Source organism: Chrysochloris asiatica, unplaced genomic scaffold (genome assembly GCF_000296735.1).
Source record: "Chrysochloris asiatica unplaced genomic scaffold, ChrAsi1.0 scaffold00025, whole genome shotgun sequence".
Taxonomy (NCBI): Eukaryota; Metazoa; Chordata; class Mammalia; order Afrosoricida; family Chrysochloridae; genus Chrysochloris; species Chrysochloris asiatica.
The window spans coordinates 473,693-483,433 of NW_006408543.1; positions in this window are offsets into that span (position 1 = coordinate 473,693).

Sequence of the window (9,741 nt, forward strand, 5' to 3'; positions counted from 1 at the left end):
CTCGCAGAGCCGGACCCAATCGCAGTCGCGCGCAGTGCCCGCCGGAAGTGAGGTCTCGCGCGTTTCCCCGCCCGGTGCTTGCGAGAGCCCGCGACGCTCTCCCAGAGCGCGTGTCCGCGCGCCTGCGCACAGCCCCGCCCAGCTTGCCCCGCCCCGCCCCCTGGGAGCGCGTTCGCTGCTCCCCGCGCGCTCTCGTGGCCCCTGCGCCCCTCCCCACAGCACCCCTCTCCGGCTTTGCGGGCCCGACACCCCACACACCCCTGGGCCCCTTTGTGCTCGAGTCTCTCGGCCCTCTTGATGCCCGAGCGCTGACCCCTATACATCTGGGGCCCCCACACTCCTGCGCACTGCAGCCAGTCTGAGGGGCTCCCGGGGCCCCGTATAGCCAAGTGGCGTCTGGGAGTTGTACTGCTGACATCCGACCCCAAGCGCATGAGGACAGGGTTGCTCTGGGACCCTCCCCCTCCAGCAGAAGGCCTCGACCAAGGGGCTGGGGAGTGGGGAGACCTTAGAGGAGGGCGGCTTGGCCTGGGAGCCGGGGAGGAGCGCCCCATCCCTGGTCTGCCCCGAGGAGGAGCTTTCTGGCAGCCCTTGGTTTCTTTGTGTCCCCGGCATCTTCCCACCCCCAGCCTCCCTCCGGCCTGTGCCTGGTCGTCTCTAAGTGGTTTTATTGAAACTCCCAATCCAGCAAACCGACTGCTCCCTCCCCGCGCCTCCGCAGGCCGCAGCCGCTCCCCCTTTGCCTCCAGCTGTAACTCCTGAATCCCTGGCTGCAAACAGCTGCGCCTAAGAGTCGGTCACACTTTGGAGGGAACAAGAGAATCTCTGTTTCCCACATGTTCAGAGGGTCGCTCTGTCCTTGGCCAGCTGACCGGTGTTGTCTTACACTGCAGCTCCCGCCCCACAGTTGCCCAAGGCTCTCAGACCTTGGAGACAGGCCTCTCACATCTAGGAGATGAAGGTGGGCAGAGGGTGCTGATGCGGATGGGTGTGGGTACCCTGGGGGGACGGGCTACCTTGGGGGCCCAGAGACAGGCATCCCTGGAGCCCTGCTTTGGCAGAACCAGAGTGTGTTGGCAATCAGATGGATGGCCCCATTGATACATTGTGATCTGGGCCCAGGCAAGCAGCCCCCTTGGAGGCCAAGTGTGCATGTGGAAGGCAGCTGCCTTCCACTGTGGCTGTGCACCTCCTGGGGGCCAGGCATGATTCTGAGCCCTTAACCAACACGATGGTCTTGTGTGCATCCTAGTTTACAGATGGCCAAGTTGTGATACGCCAAGTTTGTACCACAACCTTAACAAAAAGAGCCAGAGTCTGCAGTCTGGCCCAGAGCCCATTCAAGCAACCAATCCCCAAACACAAATGCAGTGCCCTAGAATGGATTCAGACTCAGAGCAGCCCTGGAGAGAGTTTCCAAGACTGTACATCTTCATGGGAACAGAAAGACTCAGCTTTCTTCCGTGGAGTGGCTGGTGGGTTTGAACCACCAAGTTTGTGATTGGTCTAAGCCACCCCTGCAGAAATACTTAACCACCACGAGGCAGGGGCACAGAGGACACTGCTTGCTTATACCTGGGATCCTACTTGTCAGTGAATTTTTTTAAGCGACATGGGGTGGGGAGGAGGTAATAAAAAGGGGCTTCAAAAAACACCATTTCCCACAAACTTTGTGAAGCCCCCTCCTATGGATACTCCACCACACATCGGTCAGTTTGTTGTTAGTGGCTCCTGTGTTACTACAAAGTTGAAAGTGATACCAGCGGGGTCACCCATGGTGACAGGTTTCAGCGTAGCTTCTAGACCAAGAAAGAGTAGGAACACAGGGCTGACCATCTACTTCTGAAAACCAGCCAATGGCAACCCTGTAGATCATCCAACACAGTGCTGGAAGATGAGCCTTCGAGGTTGGAAGGCTCTCATAATGCCTGGTGGCCGCAGTAATTGAAGACTATCAGCAACTTTACAGATGGCTCAGGACTGGGCAGTGCTCCGTGGGGCCGTACATGGTGGCCAGGAGTTGGCCTTGACTTCACACTGACCTGAATATGGATCCCAGTGATGGAATTGTGGGCTGGTTTTGATTTTCTCTCTGCTCTTCTTTGCTTTTCAAGGTGGACAGGTGAACACTTTGGTAAACAGTCACTTTCTGAGTCAGAACCTGTGGCCCACCTGAATCGTTCCCCTCTGTATTTGCCAGTGATGCTGTGTCCATCTTCCTATGCCAGCCACGGGTCCCACAACAATGAACCCTTCCACATATTTTGAGCACATTTGTCGTTTCACATGGTGTTTTCTGGATGTCTAGTGTTGCATCAGTGCATCAGTTAAATTGTTCCTTGCATCGGCACCAACTCAGTGATTCAAACCTGTATAGGGTTTCCAAGGAGCGGCTGGTAGGTTTGAACGGCCCACCTTCAGTTAGCAGTTTATCCTACAGTGCCACCCCTGGACTCCAATCAGTTGCTAATGGAAAGACTAGAGGTTCAACCCTCACCACCCCTCCCAGCAGGTCCCAAGGAGAAAGACCTAGAGATCTTTTAAAGATCTTTTAAAGCCCTCAAGATTACGTCCTAGAAAGTGCTGGGGGACGTTCTACTCTGTCACATGGCATCCCTGTAAGCAATGGCGCTCTCTTTGACACAGAAGTAAGCTCAAGATGACCTCTGCAGGTGACGGGGTGTTTGACCTAGGCTTGGAAGCAGACCACGAGATGTCCCTCAGAACTCTGGGGTCCCAGGAAGACAACCTGAAAAAGCTGCTGATGACCAGAATGCACGGCAACCTTCCAGATGTCTTGAATGAATTAAAGCCTCGTTTGATTTCCATAGTATGAAGGACTCGTAATCCCGACTCCTCTTTCTCAAGGTCCATCTGGCTCTGGAGGCTTCTCCTTGGGCGCTTGGAGGTGAAGAATGCCACACAGTCAACTCATTCGTCTCTCAAATGGAGTTCACTGTGATGCCAACGTGGGGCAGAAGGCATGCGCAAACCTCCTCTGGGTCTGGGGACCTAGAGCCTTGTTCCAGGTACACCAGCCACAGGACGTGTCTCCACACACCTAGAAGGTAGCCAAGTGGCATGGGGAAGTGGGTTTCCACCTCAGCACTGAGACTTTGGGAAGGCTGCGGGCAGGTGCGGTGAGTGGCCGGGCCTCCCACAGGCCTGAGCACTGGACAGCTCTGTGGCTCCTGACCCCTGGACGGACCATTCTGCAGCACCTTTCCCCCTCACACAAGAGAGCTGCGTGCAATGAGATACGGAGGTGGTGGCCGCCGTGCAGGTCTGTCCATAATGTTGACAGATCAAGTGTGGTACTGCATACCAGTGCGCTGGACCACAAGGTCGGCGGTTCGCATCCACCAGCCATTCCTCAGCAGCTCTGAGTCACTATGACTTAACCATAACAACAGTGTGAGGGGAGGCGCTAGGAAGCAGAAGCTGGAAAGAGTCCGAAAAGGGAACAGTCACAAACCTGGACGAGGACACGGCCAGCCAATGATAATCCCGGGGGACTGGACACCCAGGCCTCATTCTCTTCAGAGCCCCAGAGGTCTGGGGACAAGGGAACCCCATCATGCAGAGGGCCCTGCCCAGGCCAGGCCTGTCCTTGTGTCAGTAAAACAGTGCCTGGGACCCAAGAGCAGCTCATGTCCACCTGGTGAACAGGGAGAAGCTCACAAACCAGAAGGACAGCCGAGTTGTGACGTACACTCTGACCACTGCCATGCAGATAGTGAATGGGGGAGACCGTGGCAGATCTGGGTTCCATTCCTGGCCGATGTCCCTCTGTCTGTCAGTGAAGGAGTATGTAATAATGCTCAACAGTTTTCTGCAGTTCCAGACGAAGACCAACTATGGGAAAAGGCGAGTGAGATGACCCCTTCATGGGGACAGTGCTGGCCTGGGCAACTTTACATGGTACATGGTGGTGGTGTGCCGTGGAGGCGGTTCTGACCCACAGCAACCCTGTACAGGGTTTTGGAGGCTGTAAATCTTTACGGGAGCAGAACGCCTCATCTTTCTCCCATAGAACCACTGGTCGTTTTGAACTGCTGACCTTGGGGTTAGCGGCACAACTCAGCCACTATGCTACCAGAGCTCCTTCTCACATGGTGCATGGTTGCCATGAATTGGGGGCCCACTGGGGAGCACTGATAGCTCTACCAGTTCCTTAGTGGGTACAGAGTTTCTGTGTGAGATGAGGAGTCAGATCGGGGAATAGCAGATAGTGATGTTTACACTGAATTGTGAGCTGTGTTAGCCACTCAAAAGTGACTTACAATTGTCCCTTTTATGTTGTATGTATAAATAACGTATAGAAAAAAAAAAATAAAAGATAACAGTAACAATAAGAAAAAATTAAAACCATGAAAAGCACCAAATATGACAAAAGTGCCTCCAGATGAAGATGACTTTCTGAAAATAAAAATGGAAAAACCAAGGACAGGCTGATGGGTTTGTCTGCTTGGAAATGTTATTAATTATCTTTGCACCCAGAAGTCTACCATAAGCAAAGTTATAAGGCAAAAGGGAGAAGAATATTTGCAACACGGAATGCAGTTAATAAGGTGATATTCTTGGTATGTAAGAGGCTCTTGAGAATCCATCTGAACATCACAGAGGCTTGTGTTCCAAAGGCAGGTTACCCAGTCCAACAGCCTCCTCACAAGGACCACGCATCAGACTCAGGGCCACAGCAGGTCTGCTAGAAGTCACCAAAGTAGAATGACAAAGTACAGAAAAGCCAGGTGTGACCTGTCAGGTTGCCATGTTGGCAAGGTAATGGTGGGTCAATTGTGTGCGTTGTTGTTGTTAAGTGTCGGTTCCAAGTCATAACAACCTTGTGTTACGGAGCTACATTCCATTCGTCCCACCAAAAGGATAACCATTGGAGAACCAATCAAAAGCTCTGAGTACAAGCTAATGAAAAAATTGGCAAAGGACTTGGACAGACATTTCACCAATGAGGATATTCAAATGACGAGCATGCACATGAAAGATACCCAACTTTATTAGCCACTAACTGCCCCACAATGGGCTCAAGCGTGGCAACAATTGTGAGGTTGGCCCAGGACCGGTCAGGGTTTCATTCTGTTGTACATAGGCTCGCTATGAGTTGGTACCAACTTGATGGCATGTAACAACAACAACAACTGTCTCACCCCCACCACCACCCCACACACACGCATTGTTCTCAAGTTGATTTCAATGCATAGTGATCCTATAAGACTGCTCTCTAGGGTTTCCAAGGCTGTAATCATTATGGAAGGAGACTTTCTTACACTGAGCATTTGGGGTTTCAAAACCATACTTTCAATATCCTCTAACACCATAACTCAAATGCATCAGTTCTTCTAGTGTCTTCCTTACTCACTGTCCAATTATTACATGCATATGAGGCTATTGAAAATACCATGGCTTGGGTCAGCATCACCTTAGTCCTCAAACTGACATCTTTGCTCTTGAACACTTTAAAGAGGTCTTGTGCAGCAGATTTGCCAAATGCAATACATTATTTGATTTCTTGACTGCTGGTTCTGTGAGTATTGATGGTGGATCCAAGCAAAATGAAGTCTTGGACAACTTCAATCTTTTCTCCATTTATCATGATGCTATTTAATGGTCAAGTTGAGGACTTTTACTTTCTTTACATTAAGGTGCAATCCATGCTGAGGGCTGTGATCTTCCATCTTCATCAGTAAGTATTTTAAGTCCTCTTCACTTTCAGCAAGCAAAGTTGTATCATCTGCATATCACATGCTGTAATGCTGATACCACATTCTTCTTCATAGAACCCAGCTTCTCAGATTATTTGCTCAGTGTACAGATTGAATAAGTAGGGTTAAAGAATACAACCTTGGAGCACACCTTTTCTAATTTTAACCCGTTCAGTGTCCCCTTGTTATGTTCAAACAACTGCCTCTTGGTCTATGTACAGGTTCATCATGAACACAATGAAGTATCATCTGGAATACCCATTCTTCGCAATGTTATCCATAGCTTGTCATGGTCCACACAGTCAAAAGTCTTTGCATAGCCAATAAAGCACAAGTAAACATCTTTCTGGCATTCTCTGTTTTCAACTAAGATCTATCTGACGTCTGCAATTATATTCCTCGTTCCATGTCCTCTTCTGGTTTTGGCTTGAGTTTCTGGCATTTCCCTGTTGATGTACTGTTACAACCATTTTTGTATTATCTTCAACAAAATTTCATTGTATATGGTATTAATGATATTGTTTGATTATGTCTACATTCCATTGGGTCACCTATCTTTGGAATGGACACGAATATGAATCTCTTCCAAACAGTTGGCCAGATAGCTGTCTTCCAAATTTCTCGATATAGATGAATGAGTGCCTTCAGTGCCACACCACTTTGTTGAAGGATTTTAGTTTGTATTCTGACAAGTCTTGGAGCCTTGTTAGTTTTTTTTGCCAATGTCTTCATTAGACCTCTTCCTTCAGTACCATCCGTCCTTGATCATACGCTACCTCTTGAAATGACTGAACATCAACCATTTCTTTTTATAACAGTGACTCTGTAGCCTTGTTGTTAGTTTGATGCTTTCTGCATTACTCAGTATGGAGCCCTTCAATAGTGCAAGTCAAGGCCTGAAGTTTTTCCTCAGTACTTTTAGCTGGAGAAATGCTGAGCATGTTCTGCCCCTTTGGTTTTCTAACTCCAGGTCTTTGCACATTTCATTATAATACTTGACTTTACTTTCTCAAGTTGCCCTTTGAAATGTTCTGCTCAGGGATTTGATTTCCTCATTTGTTCTAGTTGCTTTAGCATCTCTACATTTCAGACCATCTCCTGACATCGATTTTGGACTTTACTTTTTTGGCTGTCTTTTTAATGGCCTTTTGCTTTTCTTCCTGTACGATATTCTTGGTGTATCCCACGGCTCTTCTGGTCATTTGTGTCTAATACATAAAATCTGCTCTTGAGATGGTCTCTAAATTCAGATGGGATATGTTCAAGGTCATATTTTGGCTCTCATGGACTTGTTTTAATTTTCTCCATCTTCAGCCTGAACTTGCATATGAGTAATTGCTCTGTCCCACCGTCAGCCCCTGGTCTTGCTTTGGCTGATGATATTGAGCTTTCCCATCAACTCTTCCCATAGATGTAGCCAATTTGATTTCTGTGTATGCCATCTGGTGAGAAGTTCATGAGTAGAGCCATCTTTTATGTTGTTTAAAAAAGCTATTTGAAATAAACTTCTTGCAAAATTCTACCATGTTGTCTCCAGCATCATTTCTATCATCAAGGCCATATTTTCCAACTACTGATCCTTCCTCTTTGTTTCCAAGTTTCACATTCCAATCATCATTAGTTATCAATTAATCTTGATTGCATGTTTGATCAATTTTAGGCTGAAGAAGTTGGTTTGTTGTTGTTGTTGTTAAGTGCCATCAAGTCAGCTCCGTGTCATAGCAACCCTGTATGGGGTTTCCAAGGAGTGACTATAGAATTCTTCCATTTCGTCATCACTGGTGTTAGTAGTTGGTGTGTAAATTTGAGTAATAGTAGTATTAACTGGCCTTCCTTGTAAGTATATGGATATTATCCTATCACAGACTGCGTTAACTTTCAAGATAGATCTTGAAGTGTTCTTTTTGATGATGAGTACTAAGCCATTTGTCTTGCATTTGTCATTCGGGTCATATTAAGCCATAAGATTGACAGATTCAAAATGACCAATATCAGTTCACTTCAGCTCATAGATGCCTAGGATACTGATCTTTATGTGTCTCATTTTGTTTTAAATAATTTGCAATTTTCCTAGATTCATATTTCATACAGTCCATGTTCCAATTATTAATGGATGTTGCAGCTGCTTTTCTTCTTTTGGAGTTGTGTCTCATCAGGAAATGAAGGTCCTGAAAGCTTCACTCCATTTGTGTCATCATGGTCAACTCTACTTTGTGGAGGCAGCTCCTCCCCGGTCGTATTTTGAGGGCCTTCCAATCTCAGGGGCTCATCTTCAAATGACTGCCTCTTGGCCCATGTACAGGTTCTGCGTTCCGTTGGGTCACCTCTCTTTGGAATGGATGTCTTCCAATCAATTGGCCAGGTAGCTGTCTTCCAAATTTCTTGGCATAGATGAGTATCTTCAGTGCTGCATCAGTTTGTTGAAAGATTTCCATTTGTATTACACCAGTTCCTGGAGCTTCATTCTTTGCTGAAGCCTTCAGTGGTCCTTAGACTTCTCTAGTACCATTGACTCTTGATCATATGCTACTTCTTGAAATGGTTGAACATTGACCATTTCTTTTGGTACAGTGACTCTATGTATTCCTTCCCAATTCTTTTGATGCTTTCTGCATCATTCAATATTTTGTCCAAAGAATCCTTTAGTAAGGAAAGCTGAGGCTTGAATTTTTTCCCTCGGTTCTTTCAGCTTGAGAAATGCTGAGCATGTTCTGCCCTCTTGGTTTTCTAACTCCAGGTCTTTGCACATTTCGTTATAATACTTGACTTTGTGTTCTTGAGCTGCCCTTTGAAATTTTCTGTTCAGCTCTTTTGCCTCTTCATTACGATTTGTTTTAGCATATCTACTCCGGAGAGCGAGTTTCAGAGTCTCTTCTGACATCCATTTTGGTCTTCTCCTTTTTTCTTATTTTTTAATCATCTTTTTGCTTTCTTCCTGTATTATATTCTTGATGTCATCCCCATAAATCATCTGGTCTTCAGTCATTAGTGTCTAATGTGTCAAATTTGTTCTTTTGAGATGATCTCTAAATTCAGGTGGCATATGTTCAACTTCCTATTTTGGACTTGTTTTAGTTTCTTCAGCTTCAGCTTGAACTTGCATATTAGCTATTGATGGTCTGTTCCACAGTCGGCTCCTGACCTTGCTTTGGCTGATGATATGGAGCTTTTCCATCAACTCTTCACACAGATGTAGCCAATTTGATTTCTGTGTATTCTGAGATTCGTGTGTATAGCCATCTTTTATGTTGTTTAAAATAGCTATTTGCAATAAGCTTCTTACAAAATTCTACCATGTGATCTCCAGCGTCATTTCTATCACCAAGGCCATATTTCCAACTATTGATCCTTTCTCTTTGTTTCCAAGCTTCACATTCCAATCACCATTAATTATCAATGAATCTTAATTGCATGTTTGATCAACTTCAGGTGGAAGAAATTGGTAGAATTCTTCAGTTCCATCATCACTGGTATTAGTGGTTGGTGTGTAAATTTGAATAATATTAGTATTAACTGGTCTTCCTTGTAAGTATATGGATATTATCCTATCACAGGCAGCGTTGAATTTCAAGATAGATCTTGAAGTGTTCTTGTTGATAATGAGTGCTAAGTCATGTCTCTTGCATTTGTCATTCTGGTCATACTAAACTATGTGACTGACAAATTTTGAATGACCAATGTCAGTCAATTTCTGCTCAAAGATGCCTAGGATATCGATCTTCATGCATTCCATTTCATTTTTAACAACTTTCAATTTCCCTAGATCGATATTTGGTATATTCCATGCTCCAATTATTAATAAATGTTTGTAGCTATTTCTCTTGATTTTGAGTTGTGCCCCATCAGAAAATGAATGTCCCAAAAGCTTCACTCCATTTGTGTCATCATGGTCAACTCTGCTTTGAGGCGGCAGCTCTTCCATAGTCATAGTTTGAGTGCCTTCCAACCCTACAGGCTCATCTTTCAGCACTGTGTCTGACGATATTCTGATGCTATTCATAATATTTCAGCATTTAATATT